Below are 14,946 nucleotides of genomic sequence, written 5' to 3' on the forward strand. Positions count from 1 at the left end.
TGCAAACGTTTCAAGACAAAGAGAGAATCTTAAAAGCAGCAAGAAAAAAGCAGTTAGTTACCTACAATGGAGCTCCCATAAGGCTGTCAGCCGATTTCTCAAAAGAAACTTTGCAGGCCAGGAGGGAGTGGCAAGAAATATTTAAAGTGATGAAAAGCAAGAACCTACAACCAAGATCACTTTATCCTGCAAAGCTATCATTTCGAATTCATGGCCATATAAAGAGTTTCTCAGACAAGAAAAACTAAAGGGGTTCATCACCACCAAACCAGTATTATATATAATGTTGATGAGTCTTCTTGAAGAAGAAGATAAAAAAAAATATGAACAGCCCTGGCCGGTTTCACTCAGTGGTTAGAGCGTTGGCCCGTAGACCAGAGAGTCCCAGGTTTGGTTCCTGCTAAGGGCATGTACCTCAGTTGCAGTTTATCCCCAGCCCCAGTTCGGGTCGGGTGGGTGGCAATGAGTCCATGTGTCTCTCTCACGTTGATGTTTCTCTCTCTCTCTTCTCCCTCTCCTCTCCCGCTCTATCTGAAGATGAATGCAAAAATGTCCTCGGGTGAGGATAAAAAATATATATAAACAATAAAATGGCAATAAATACCTATCTATCAACAACTGAATCTACAAACAAAATGAGCAAGCAGAACAGAAACAGACTCAAAGATACAGAAAACTGTTTGTTGGTTACCAAATGGGAGAGGAGTTGGGTGAAAAAGGGATTAGGAAATACAAATTGGTTGTTAGACTGAGGAATCTCAAAGGGAAAAGGGGAGGTGGGGCAGAAAGAGAGAAACCAAAGAACTTCCATGCATATATGCATAACCAATGGATACAGACAATAGTGTGGGTAAAGCAGGAGGGGGTTGGTATTGGAGAGGAGAAGGGTCAAGGGGGGAAAAAAGAGGGACATCTGTAATACATTCAACAATAAAGATAAGTTTAAAACAAGAACAACAACAAAGATTGTCAGCCTATTTCTCAAAAGAAACTTTGCAGGCCAGAAGGGAGTGGCAAGAAATATTCAAAGTTGCCCTGGCCAGTTTGGCTCAGCAGTTGAGCGTTGGCCTGCAGACCAGAGAGTCCCAGGTTCGGTTCCTGCTCGAGGCATGTACCACAAAAAATAAAAAACAAAGAAAGAAATATTCAATGTGATAAAAAGCAAGGATCTACAACCAAGATCACTCTATCCTACAAAGCTATTATTTAGAATCAATGGACATATAAAGAGCTTCCCAGACAAGAAAAAGCTAAAGGAGTTTATCACCACCAACCCAGTATTATATAAAGTGTTGACAGGTCTTGAAGATCAAAAATATGAACAATAAAAGGACAATAAATACATATCTGTCAACAATTATATCTACAAACAAAATGAACATGCAGAACAGAAACAGACTCATAGATACAGAGAACTTTTTTTGGTTGTCAGATGAGAGGAGGCTTGGGGGGATGGGCAAAAAAGGTAAAGGGATTAAGAAATACAAATTGGTTGTTAGACTGAAAAACTTCAAAGGGCAGGGGGGAGGGGATGGGAAGAGATAAACCAAAGAATTTATATGCATATATGCATAACCAACGGACACCAACAATAGTGTGGGGAAGGCAGGAGGGGGGCGGGAGCAGGGAGGAGGGGGAAAGGAGCAGGAAGGAGGGGGGGAAAAGGGGAGAACATCTGTAATACATTCAACAATAAAGATAAGTTAGAAAAAAAAAGAAATAACACAAGAAAAGTTTTCAGATATGAAAAACAGCTCGGGCTAGACTAAAGTAAATACAATGTACCTTTCAAGTTTAACTCTAAGGGAAAGAAATAAGCATTTGCAAAAATTTTTAATAAATTTTCTGGAAAGTTGAAGTGAAGAGAGATTTGTTCTTTTGAAACTAGATAAAAGGACAAGAGAACTGACATCACAAATAGTGAAGACAAGATGAACCTTAAGAAAAAGTATTCAATTCTAACCACATATGCTCCTAAACAAGACTTGCTCTGTACAAGTAGAAAAAAACAAAGTCATTTAAAAATTGCAGAGAATTTGTGCACAATTATACTTTTGAAAAGCAAAGGAGCCCTGACCGGTTTGGCTCAGCAGTTAGAGCATCGGCCTGAGGTCTGGAGAGACCCGGGTTCGGTTCCCGCTAAGGACGCATACCTTGGTTGCAGTTTGTCCCCGGCCCTGGTTGGTCGTGCAGGTGGCAGCCACTCGATGTGTCCCTTTCACATGGATGTTTCTCTCTCTCTCCCTCCCACTCTACCTGAACAAAAAATGGAAAAATGCCCTCGGGTGAGGATTAAAAAAAAAAAGAAAAAGAAAAGCAAAGGAGAGGGGGCTTTCTCTGGGAAAAACATGCTGTCTGACTTTTTATAAAAATGTAAAAGACAAAAGCTGAGCCCTGGCCAGTTTAGCTCAGTGGCTAGAGCATCGGCCCATGCACCAAAGAGTCCCAGGTCCAATTCCGGTCAAGGGCACATACCTCGGTTGTGGTTTGTCCCTAACCCTGGTTGGATCGTGCGGGTAGCAACCAGTCGATGTGTCTCTCACATCAATGTTTCTCTCTCTGTCCCCCTATCTCTCCCACCCTCTCCCTCCCTCCCACTCTATCTGATGATAAATGTAAAAATATCCTCGGGTGAGGATAAAAAATATATATATACGTATACACACACACACACACACACACACATATGACAAAAGCTGATATAACATGCCATTGTATTAGGGTGGACCAATCAAAAAAGAAGGAATAGGACTTCCGGTCAAGATGGCGGCGTAGGTAAATGCCATATCGAGTCCTCCCACAACCACATCAAAGTTTCAACTAAATTACAGAACAACCATCATTCAAAGCCGCCTGAAATCAAGCTGAATATAAGTCCTACAACTATGGAATTAAAGCAGCAGCCACATTGAGACTGGTAGGAGGGGCAGAGGCAGACAGGCTGGTCCCACACCCACGTGTGGTGGATAAAAATCAGGAGGATTCCTTGGCTGGCAAGGTCCTCCCTGAGGATTGAGGGGTCCCTGTCCCACACCAGGTGCCCTGCTCAGGGTTCCAGTGCCAGGAAGAGAAGTCCCCATAACTTCTGGCGGGAAAGACCGGCGGGAACTGAGGCTCAGGGAGGCTGAGGCGGCTAGAGCCTCAAGCATTTCCTCTTGAAGGGCCCACGCACAGACTTATCGGACTCACTCCCTCTAAGCTTGGAGAAGAGGCAGCTCGAGGGGCACCAGAGACATACAGGGAAGAACTCAGCTGTTTGGCATTGGAGTGAGGGCTGGAGAGGGGGCTTTCTCTGGGACAAACATGCTGTCAGAGGCCTTTGTTCCTTTGGTGAGCCCTTCCCTGGAGCAGCACACAGCCGCCACATCTGGGACTCCGACAACTTGGCTTATACTGGTTGCCCCGCCCTGGTGATTCCCTGAGACCCCGCCACACCCAACTTTCAGGCCCACCCAAGCTGTTGCCAGTTGCTTAACCTTAGGATTGGCCTGTCTTGGATCCTGCTTCAGGTTTTCCTAAATTCTTTCAAACAAGCAGCATCTGGTCTCACCAGCCCCATACCACTCATTAAGTAATACACAGAAACAAACACAGGGAGGCAGCCAAAATGAGGAGACAAAGAAACAGGTCCCAAATGAAAGAACAGAACAAAACCCCAGGAAAAGAACTAAGCGAAATGGAGATAAGCAACCTAACAGATGCTGAGTTCAAGACACTGCTTATAAGGATGCTCAATGAACTTAGTGACAACCTCAGCAAACTTACTGAGAGGCCTCAAGAGCATAAAAAAGGACCAGTCAGAAATGAAGGGTGCACAGTCAGAAATGAAGGAGGCACTAAGTGAAATAAAGAATAATTTACACAGATTCAATAGTAGAGTAGCTAAAGCCAAGAAGCAAACCATTGATTTGGAATCTAAAGAAGCAACAACAACAACAACAAAAAAAAAACCCAATCAGAACAGCAAAAAGAAAAAAGAATCCAATACAATGAGGAGAGTGTAAGGAGCCTCCGAGACAATATCAAGCGTGCCAACATTCGCATCTTGAGGGTGCCAGAAGGAGAAGAGAGAGAGCAAGAAATGGAAAATCTATTTGAAACAATAACGGCAGAAAACTTCCCTAACTTGGTGAAGGAAACAGACATACAAGTCCAGGAAGCACAGAGAGTCCAAAACAAGATGAACCCCAAGAGTCCCACACCAAGACATATCATCATCAAAACGCAAAAGGTTCAGGACAAAGAGAGAATCTTCAAAGCAGCAAGAGAAAAGCAGATAAATACCTACAAGGAGGTTCCCATAAGGCTGTCAGCTGATTTCTCAAAAGAAACTTTGCAGGCCAGAAGGGAGTGGCAAGAAATATTCACAGTGATGAAAAGCAAGAACCCACAACCAACATTACTCTATCCTGCAAAGCTGTCATTTAGAATCGATGGACATATAAAGACTTTCCCAGACAAGAAAAAGTTAAAGGAGTTTATCACCATCAAACTGTTATTATATGAAATGTTGAAGGGTCTTTTTGAAGAAAAAGATAAAATATATGAACAAACAAAATGGCAACGAATACATATCTATCGACAATTGAATCTACAAACAAAATGAACAGGCAGAACAGAAACATTCTCATAGATATAGAGAACATTTTGTTGGTTGCCAAATGGGAGGGGGGTTGGGGAAATGGGTGAAAAAGGTGAAGGCATTGAGAAGTACCAATTGGTTGCTAGACTGACAAACCTCAAAGGGAAGGGGGTTGAGGGGTGGGAAGAAATAAACCAAAAAACTTATATGTAACCAATGGACAGATAACAATGTGGGAAAAAGCAAGAGGGGGGCAGGAGTGGGGAGGAGGGGGTCAATGGGGGAAAAATGAGGAACATTATACATTCAACAATAAAGATTAAAAAATAATAATAATATAATAAATAAATAAATAAATTTCTGACCTCCCCCCCCCAAAAAAGAATAAGTGATCTGAAATGTAATCACTCCTAAGACTTCACCTACACTCTAGTAATTCCCAAATCCTGATCCAGTCCACGTCTCTCCTCTGAGTTATAGGCCTGAATATCCTATGGTCACATGGCACATCTATGCAAATATCCCTCAACACCTGCCTTCACTCACCTCACCCTGATTAGTGAGCAACTTTAGTGCCCATGCAGTTGCCTGAGCTGGAAACCTCTAAATTGATTACTGGTCCTTTCCATGCTCTTCACACCACCTCTCGATCTCATCCATTTACATTAGTTTGCCAGAGCTGCCGTAAAAATATATATATATATATCATAGGCTTAGTGGCTTAAACAACAGAAATTTATTTTCTTACAGTTCTGGCGAGATCTTTCTTCCTGGCTTGCAGTCCTCATGTGACCTTTCCTCCAAGCATGTGTGAGGAGGTAGGAGCTCTCTGATATCTTTTTTATAAGGACACCAATCCTATCGGAATCAAGGTTCCAACCTTATGACCTCATTTAACCTTAATGTTTTCCTTAGAAGCCACATTTCCAAATACAGCCACATTGAGGGTTGGGATTTCAACATATGAATTGGGGGAGGGGAGTACAGCTCCTCTCACCAGCCATCCCTAGCAGTTATTTCAGGGTATTTCTGAAACCACCACCACCACCACCACCACCACCACCAAGGTCTCAACCAAGTGCACACAAGCCATCTGAGCATGCCTGTCCAGCCATGCTTCTTCCCTTGCCTTGGTTTTGTGGGTCTAGGGGTAACTCCTTCACCAGAGTTCAGTCAAGACCGTTCCCCAAGGCCAGCAGCTGCTCCCCACCCTCACCTAAAGGGATTTCTGCCACCCCAACCTTTTGTCAGGTATGCATGAAGTCTGACCCTGACACTCAGCTGGAAGGCTGTGTGATTTTGTATGTTACCAAACTTCTCTGGGCTTGAACTTTGCTGAAGGCAGCTGGCCCCAGCACCCCCATGTGGATAAATAAATCATCATCCTAGGTGCCAGGCTCTTTACAAATATTATTTCTGGACCCATAAAGTTGGTGTTATTATCCTTATTTCAAGAAAGTAGAAACTGAGGCTTAGAGAAATACCTGGCCTGAGGCCACTACTTACTGGTCTATGGAGCAGGCTGGTCCAACTCCACAGCTGTTTCTGCTGCCCAGGCAGTGTCTCAGAAGAGGTAGGGCATCCAGGATATGGACCAAGCTCTTTTCGTCTAGGGACATGGTCTCACTTGGAGCTACACGTCCAGCAGGGGTCACCCCAGGTGCTGGTCTGTGGTCTAGGGGCCTGTGGGCTGGAGGCCTCTGGTGGACAAGCAAGCAGGCGCGTGCTTAGGGCCGTGGCTGGCCCTATGGACACTGCCTTGCTGTGCTGGGTAAACGGCCCACTTTCCGTGCCCGCCCCCTCAGGCCTGCCCTGCCCCACTCCCACTGCCTATTTAAGCAAGAGGCCCCCACTCCACTGGGCTCAGGCACCAACAACCTCCAGAGCTAGGAGAGCAGCGCTGCAGGCCTCGCTCACTCGCGGGATGAGAGGTCCTTCTGCTTCACCATTTCCTACCGGTGGGTTTTGAATGATGCTGAGCTGGGTTGTAGTGGGAGCTGATTCTGCTCACCCGGGAGTGTACTGAGATGTGTAGCTAGCAGAGGCTCTGATTGAATATTTCCCATTTCTAATCCCCGACTTGATGTGATCTTATTTTCAAAGAGGGAGAAAGGCTGTTTGTGAAAGGACAGAGGAGAGCATATCTCAAAACAAGGTCTGCTCGGAATATCAATGATCTGACATGTTTTTCTTTTCTTTTGAGAAAAGAAAAGGTCCTGTAATTTTAAGGTTGTAGAGATTCCATTTCCCCGCAGGACACCCTCCCTAAATAGTTTGTTCCTGTCATTTAATTCTAATTTGGGGGGTGGGGGGAACAAAACACAGGAGATTATTTTCAGAAGAGTTTGGTAAGGGAGAGGCTGTACAGCTGGTGGGGGACAGTTTGGGGGACAGTTTAGGAAACGTCCCTGGCAAACTTCTCATTGAGAGATGAGGAGTGAGCAGACAGTGGAGCTGAGTCACACAGGCCAGGATGGCTCAGGAGAGGTCTGCCTTTTTCATAACTACTTCCAGCCTGTGATCTAGGGTCAGATGAGCCCAGCAAGAGGGTGAAGAACAGCGGTTCATGCAGGTCATCACCCTGGCAGGTGTCCCAGGTACAGGGGACAGGGCCTCCCTGGAGGCCAGGACAGCAAGCTATCCTCTGCCCTCTCAGGAGATTAGACTCCCCAGGCTGTGGGTGGGGAGAGATGCCTACCAGGTGCTTCACTCAAAGGAAATAAGCCAAGCTGCCCACATTGAAACAAGGGCCCTTAGGGGAACATGGGTCACCTCATGTACAGCAAGGACTTAGGAGCTCTGACTTCCTTCTTCCCACCCTGATCTGGCAACTTCAGGCATCTATGCTCATTGGGTCCTGGCCATAGCCGTTCAAGACCTTGCAGTGACCTTCAGTATTGCAGAGGAGGGAGCATCTGAATTTCACAGGTTAAATAACTTGCCCCAAACCATTCAGCTGACTAGAACCCATGTCTCACTGGAGCTTTTCTGTGTGGATTCCTCATAAGGAGGGTGCCAACTGTTTGCCAAGTAAGGAGACACTCCTTTCAGCCCTTCTGCAAACATCTTTGGCTTGGGGGCAGAGGGATTGGGACTCCAGGTTCAGATTCTTCTAAAACACTTAGTTTGGCTGATTTACAAAGTAAGTTTACACAAGGGACAGGGAATGGCCCAGTGGGGCCCGGGGAAGTAATTAATGGTCGCCCTACTGGGGCTGTGGGGGTGGTAAGAGGGCTTTGGGCTGGGCAGCAGAACTGGCTTGAGAAGGTGGAGAGCCAAGGAGAGCTGCATGGGGATCTTGCCAGGTGAGGGCTAAACTTTCTGGGCCTCAGTCCAGTGGTCGGGGCCAGGAGCCAAGGATTCGGCTGGAAAGTCAGAGTCTGGACTTGGGACTGGACAAAAGAGCCAGGACTGTTTATGTGAAGCCAAAGGGCAAGCTCAGAGGGTTGCCTGGGGCCAGGAATCAGGGGCGGGACCAGAAATGAGGGCAGGGCCAGCACCTGAGGTAAGGGATGGAGCTAGAAGGGAGGGGCGGAGCCAGAGAACAAGACCCCGCCTAAGAACCCCGCCTGGACATGAGAGCCCTGGGCAAGATCCGCGTCTGAGAGGAATGTGGGACGCTGATGGCATCCTGTCCAAAGGCCTCCGCTCACAAGAGCGCCCCTCGCCCCGCCTCCGTCTCCTCGGAAGACGCCACTGGGTTCACAAAGTGTCCCCGCTGAGCCTTTTCTCCACAGTCCTGTTTACTTACCGTCCTGTATTCGCTGCCAAATCCCTCTAGTTCTTCCTCTCCACAGGCTTCCTCCCCCATCCCATCCCATCCAGTCCTGATAGTCACTGTCCCTCTTCCTGGGCCTGGGTTATTTCCCCCAGCCCAGTTTTCCTTCACCCCCAGGTACCTCCTGGGGAGAGCTCCAATTGTTCTAGCTTCACCTATCATATCAAACCCAGGCCTCACCGCTGGAGCTCTGAATTTGCCTCCCTCATCCCCCTGGCCCCCGCACATCCCTGGCCTGGCCTAGGTTTAGCTGTCCGGGTGGATGTCTCATCCCTCCCACCTGCAGAGTTCTCCCCATCTGTCAACACCCCTCCCCCACCCCCACCCACCGCCTCACCTGTCCAAGTCTGTCACACACACCTCCGTCCCCACCCCCTCTGGCTGCACTAAGTCCACAGGGACAGCGGTGCCCACACCCTCTCCTTGGCGACATGGAGGGTGCGGCAGTGCCTCTTGTAGCTTGGGTGGGGCCCCTTGGCCACTGCACCTGGCTCACCTGTACTCGGCTTTTCTGCAGTGGACTGTGTTCTGGCCACCTCTAAACTGCTCATCTCCTTTCAGGTCCTTGACTCCACAGTGAGGCCCCCTCTTCAGACAGAAGGAAAAGAAAGTCCCAGCAGCCCATCCTCCGGTAAGACAGGGGCTTCTGGAGAGGGGAGGCCTGTAAGGAGGTTCTGTGTGAGATTGCTTAAGAAAAGGTTCTGCTGGTTGGTTCAAAGTCTGGAAAAACAGTTCTGGGCTAAGCAATCAGGCAGGCAGTTTGGTCCTACTCTGAAGCAGTCCTCCTGTGGAATACAATGTAGCGGAGAGAGTATGTGTGATACACCCAAATCAATGGAGAAAATACAAACTTCAATAGGTAAAAAAAAAAAAAAAAAAAAGTTGAGGCAGCACTTCACAAAAATGAAGGAATACAATTTAAATATCCTGTAAAATGGAACCAGATACCCAATAAACATTTTTTTTTATTTTAATGCTCAAACCGAGCTGGTAAGGATGCTATGAAACGCACTCTCAAACAACTTGGGTGGAAAGCAGTTTGGCAATATGCATCAGAAGCTTTAAAGTTTACCTGGTAATTCTACTCTTGAATCCATCAATAATTCAAACTATTGGGCCATTCTCAGGAATAAAAGCAGAAACTAGCAACACAGTGACCCCCTGACAGTGGGGAACCTAAGTCCAGGAGCCAGGACAGGAAGACCATTGTAAGAACCTCCCCCCCCTCCAAAATATTGGTAAACTGAATGCTTTTGGCATTGCCAAGCTAGGGGTAGAGTTTGGGGGGATCCAAGGTGATGGTGACTGGATGAAGAACGAAAGAGGAGGTAGATGAGGCTGGCAGTCCACAGGGAGGAAGGACGATTATTGGGATCTTTACTAGGGCTTCAGTGAGAGTGGGTGACAAATGCCACCTTCATGAGACCAGAAACAAGTGATAAGGATCTTGTTTTGTGGGAATTGAGGGGAAGCAAAAGCAGGACAAGGGAGATAGTTTAGGGACTCTTTTTCTTTTCTTTTTTTTAAAGAAGAGAACATTTATTTGGAAAATCACAGAGGCAGAAGAAGTAATTTGTAGAAGAAATGGGCTTAGGAAACAAGTTATAGAGGTAAAGAAAGGGCCCTTGGAGCTTGGGAGTGAGGAAGGTAATGGTAATGCATCTGGTGAAGGAGGAGGAAGAGGGGAAGGGGAAGGCGTGGCTGTGCCCCTGGGAGGGAGCAGACTGAGTTTAGGGACTCTTTTACTTTTCCCTAGGGACTTGTCCTGGATTTGGGGGCCTTGGTGCTGTACAGCACTCACTTATAAATTTTGAATATGCTTGTACATCATTTGTACTCAGCCTTGCTGAGGAAGGTGGGGAGGAAAGGGAAATTGAAGTCAGGTGATCTGACTGTACCTCTCAGGGACTGTCATTACTGCGTCCCAGTTTTCTCATCTGTAAGTGGGGCCAACAGTACCACTCGGGATGGTTGAACAGTGTAGAAGCACCATGATTGTGAAGAGCACATTCTGGGAGGTGTGTGCTATGCGGCATCTGCGCAAATGTCCCCAAGAAGTGGATCTGTTAGTTCTGCTTGTCTGATGCTCATTTCTAGTTTCCCTCATGTCTTTGCCATGGACTGGCTCATAGCTGTGCCCCCACCTCACAGGGACAGAGAAAAGAAAGAAGGAAGGGAATGAGTTTGAGGTCTTGAGCGGGCTGCTGGTGCCCAGATGACCCGGATTGCTAAAGCCACCCTGGCTGGGCTCTAGGTTTGCAGGGGCAGGGCTGACACTTGACAGTCAGTCATCTGGGGTTCCTATTATCTGTCCACTATGTGCCAACACACAGCTAGAGTCAGGTGATGGGATAAGACACTGAGTGCCACCCTGGCTGGTTTGGTTCAGCGATTAGAGCCTCGGCCCATGGCCTGCCTAAGCCAAAGGCCTCTAGTGATCCCTGGGGCCACAGAGTAGGGGACTAGCTGGGGTTTGGTGAAGAGACCATCACTGTGACTTCGAAACCTTAGCCCCTCCACTGAGGCCTTATCCCTTCGCATAGATGAGGGCTATGAGGGAATAGCCCCAGCAAAGGTATGGAGATCTAGAAGGGCGTGGTGGGAACTGTGCAGGTCAGGACCCCTGGGACTCCAGAAGTAGGGGAGGAGCAGAGCCATCGGCTGCTGGGCCTAGCCTGCCCTTCCCTGCCCTTCTTTCTCTGCCAGGTGCATCTTTCTGGGGGCATCTGGGGCCCCTGAAGAGTTTAACAGGGAGCAATTTGTTCCGATGTATAGTGTAGGAAGATCCCACCAGCTGTCACGTGGACCAGAGGAGGGGAGGCCAACTCAGGAAGACCAGTAGGTGGCTGTTGCAATACCTAGGTGGGAGAGGCTGAGACGTGAACTGGAAATGGCTGGCCATGGGAATGGAGACAAGGAGTTAGCGAAGCAGAATGGTGGGCTGGTGGGAGGAGGCAGGATGTGGAGGAGGACCAGATCCCTGGGACTGCTTTGGAGACAAGCAAGTGTTGGAGAAGTGAAAGAAGAAGAAGAATGAACTTTTAGGGGAAGATGAAGAGCTGTCAATCAAATTCATGGGGTCAGAGATTAGGAGAGACACCTGGGCTGGCTGTCACCTGGAAAAGGTGACTCACAAGGGGTCAACAGAGAAAAGAGGCAAAAAAAGGTCCATCTCCTAAGGAGTGGCAGGGGAGGAAAAGACAAGCTCTCTGAGAAGGAGCAGTCTCAAAGGCAGGACGTGAACAAGAAGGAGGATGGCCCAGGAGCAGGGGACAGATTGCTGAGAGACAGATGAGGATCAAGCAGGTTAAGCCTCCTATTGGGCCTATTTCTTTTACTTTTTTTCCCTTTATTCATTTTAGAGAGAGAGGAAGGGAGAGGGAGAGAGAGACAGAAACATCGATGAGAGAGAACATCGACTGGCCACCCCCTGCATGCCTCCCACAGGGGACTGGGCCCACAATGTGTGCATGTGTCCTGGCCGGGAATCGAACCGGCGACCTCCTGGTGCACAGGCCGACGCTCAACCACTGAGCCACACCGGCTGGACTATTTCTTAAAACAAATCTGGTTGAAACTGCATGGACTTTTCTCATTGGTGCTGACCTCTGTTCTGTTCATTTCTTTCCAAAACTTTACCAGAAAGTCCAGTGAGACATCCTATCCCCCTTCTGTCTAGCAGTGGGGGTAATGCAGGTAGCCTCAAGCTGAGTGGCAACTGAGACCCCCAGCCAGCCAGAGGGTCACTCAGCCTTTCCAGAGAGCAGGACACAGACCCAGCCAGCATGCTAGGCTCTGAGCTACAGCTAGCCCTTGCTTGAGGCTAGCTGGGTCTGTTGGTGCAGGTGGGTTGCTAAGCAGACATTTAAAGCATTTAAGTTAAACAAACCCAACTAGGGATAAACTATAAGTCAATGTGGCAGATCCTCCTCTCAGGCCCATTTTCCACAGCTGTTCCTCCCACCCCACCCCCAATCTCCTCCTGGCCTGCAGCCTGGGATCTGGTGGTCATGGTGGCCTGATAGTCAGGACTTCCTGAGTGACTCCGCCTCCTTAGTGCCTGTTCCCAGTTCTCTGATGTTCCACCTGACCTCCTTCCCTTGCTCACTACTGGCTCCACCCATCACCTACCACTTTCCCATCTCCATACCCTCTAGGAGGACACTCCCACACTAAATCTGCACACCTAGAAAGCAAAGGCTCTGCCCCCAGAGATTCTTGGTCCTTGCTGTGAAATATCCCTTGCACTCACAGTGTTGCATCTGATTCATAGGGAATGTATCCTGAACACCCCCAGCCTACCAGCCTAACAGCTGCTGCCTGGCCCCTTCCCCTCCCTGGGGCCTGTCAGCCAGCATGATCTGGCTGTGTCTGACCATGCCTGGCCTCTCGGGCTGATCCCTGAGTATCAGGCATAGGCTGTTGGCTCCATCTCAAGCTTCAGTCCACCTCAGTCCACCCGTGACACTCTCTCCTGTCCGTCCCCTGCAGGCCCAGCATGGCCCCTGGGACCAAACCCATGCACTGATCTCTGGCAGAAGTTTCTACTGGATTCACTTCCCCATGTCTACAGATTTACTTTGTTACCTATATGACCAGCCACAGCCTCTTCTCTGAGCAGAAAAGTTCCCAACAAAAATTAAAAGATTAAGGTTCAGTTCCACTGGTGCCTCATGGTCCTGAGGACATGGACACAAAGCAGGAACTGACTTCTCAGGCCACACATTGAGGGGGTGGGAAAGAGTGAGCCTCCCACCTGGTTTGTATTCAGGGCAGAGGAACATCGTTATTACCATTTAAAATGAACATCTTTCTTGAAGAGAATTGGATCTGAAGGGTAGTTCTGTTTACATTCCTGGGAAACTGAGAGCTGTCAATCAATAAGTCTTATTTTTGGTAAATGGACTGAATAAATGCCAAATTGGAAGCATTCCTCTCTTGGTCAGGATAGAACAGGTTATGCTGTGGCTTCTCATCATAGGTTTTCTTCTCACTCCAACTACACGGGGGTGATCTAGGGTCCTGTTCTGTGTCTCCTCAACCTGGGACTCAGGCTGACAGAGCAGCCACCATCTCAAACACTGAAGATGCATATGGCAGAGAGGGAACTCTGGAAGGTCTCACACCTGTTGTTAAGCACTCTGGCCAGCAGTGACATATTTCACTTTTACTCACAGCTCACTGGTCAGAGCTAGTCACATGATCTACCCAACCACAAGGAGACCAGGAAGTGCAATCCTGCCTCCTGCCTGGAAAGCAGGCTCCAGCTGCTCTAGGGACCAGAGAGAGTAGCCAAGAGTCTGTCCTGGGCTTGGAGGCAGGTATGAACAAAAAAGGAAGTCTAGCAAAGCGTGCTTATCCTTTTAAGTTAGTCACTCCTGAATGAAGATGTGTCACTGTCTTCATTAGCATGTTTATACCAGCAATTTGGGGACACATAACCTCCACAATTAGAGCCGAGAGCTCTTGTCACCCTTTCCAGAGTACGATTCAAGAGCCAAGAGCAGGTATAGACAGGGGCAGTGGAACCCAGAGGCAGGTTTGGTGGCAGAAATTAGTTGGAACTTGGGGCACTCTAGACCCCCGTGCTTTCTCTCCCACTGATGTTTTGCTGTAGACAAAGGACTAATTCAGTCTTATGCAGATAAAGCTCTAAGTCTCACCCTCCTGGGCAGTACTCTCCAGTTATACATTCTGGAGCAGAACCTGGCCCAAAGGCACGTTGGAGGCCTCCCCAAGCAAGCAGCCCAAGGTTTGGCCTGAGCTGAGGCATCCTTTCTCAGGGGGAGGTAGTCTTCTGGCTGGTTCTTTCAGAGCCAAGAACTCCTGTGGTACCATGTGCAGAGGGAAGAGCTCAGTATAGCAGTGACCCAGGGTCCAAAGTCCCTGAAAAGTCCCAGGACAAGGGCCTCATCAGTGGTGAGTGAGACCTAGCCTCAGTCCAGAAATCTAGCCCTCAGGGCTGCAGGGAGGGTTGGTGAGATACTGTCACCTGATTTTATTTACTCATTTTCACTGATTTTCTTTTTCGTCTCTGCATAAATTCTCCTGGAGGACTCAGTTTGTTACATGTTCTTTGCATAGAAAACTTAAGGTTGAATGTGAAACAATTCCCTTCAGAAGAATTTTAGCAAGTCTGTTCTGTTTTGGGAAGGTTTGTTGTCTTCATCATGTTCTCTGGTGCCTTGAAATGCCTGCACACCACTCAACCGGCGAATCCATTCCAGGAGAAAATGCTGTACTTGAAACGCAGCTGAACACTAGGTCTGCATCAATCATATCATTTGTGTGGACTCGTATTTAAAATTCTACTCCCACAGAGAGTATATTATCATTTCTCCTTAAGCAAACTATGTTCCAAGCCTTGTTCAGCTCATGAACCTTTAACATCAGCCCTCATGTCAGGGAGGCAGGGACTTGGCTGGAACAGAAGCCTCAACAGCAGAGCCTGAGAGAAGCAAGATTCCTCCTGGTCTCTGTCCCTGAGCAGGGTCTCTCTTGAGGGTGGAGGTGGCACTGGCAGGCTGGGAGCATGCTGGGGGCTGGCACGCAGTCAGTCACGCAGCAGATACGGCAGAGCTCACCT

General features: G+C 48.1%; 1 long non-coding RNA gene across 1 annotated transcript in view; it reads left to right on the forward strand.

Moving 5' to 3' along the window:
• Nucleotides 1-14,946, forward strand: part of LOC118638539 — a 79,586-nt gene that overhangs the window by 56,506 nt on the left and 8,134 nt on the right. The window contains exon 2 of the long non-coding RNA XR_004961114.1: nt 8,922-8,991. This is a non-coding gene — a long non-coding RNA (uncharacterized LOC118638539). The remainder of the gene's footprint in view (nt 1-8,921; nt 8,992-14,946) is intronic.

The sequence above is a fragment of the Molossus molossus genome, unplaced genomic scaffold (assembly GCF_014108415.1).
Source record: "Molossus molossus isolate mMolMol1 unplaced genomic scaffold, mMolMol1.p scaffold_m16_p_21, whole genome shotgun sequence".
Classification (NCBI taxonomy): domain Eukaryota; kingdom Metazoa; phylum Chordata; class Mammalia; order Chiroptera; family Molossidae; genus Molossus; species Molossus molossus.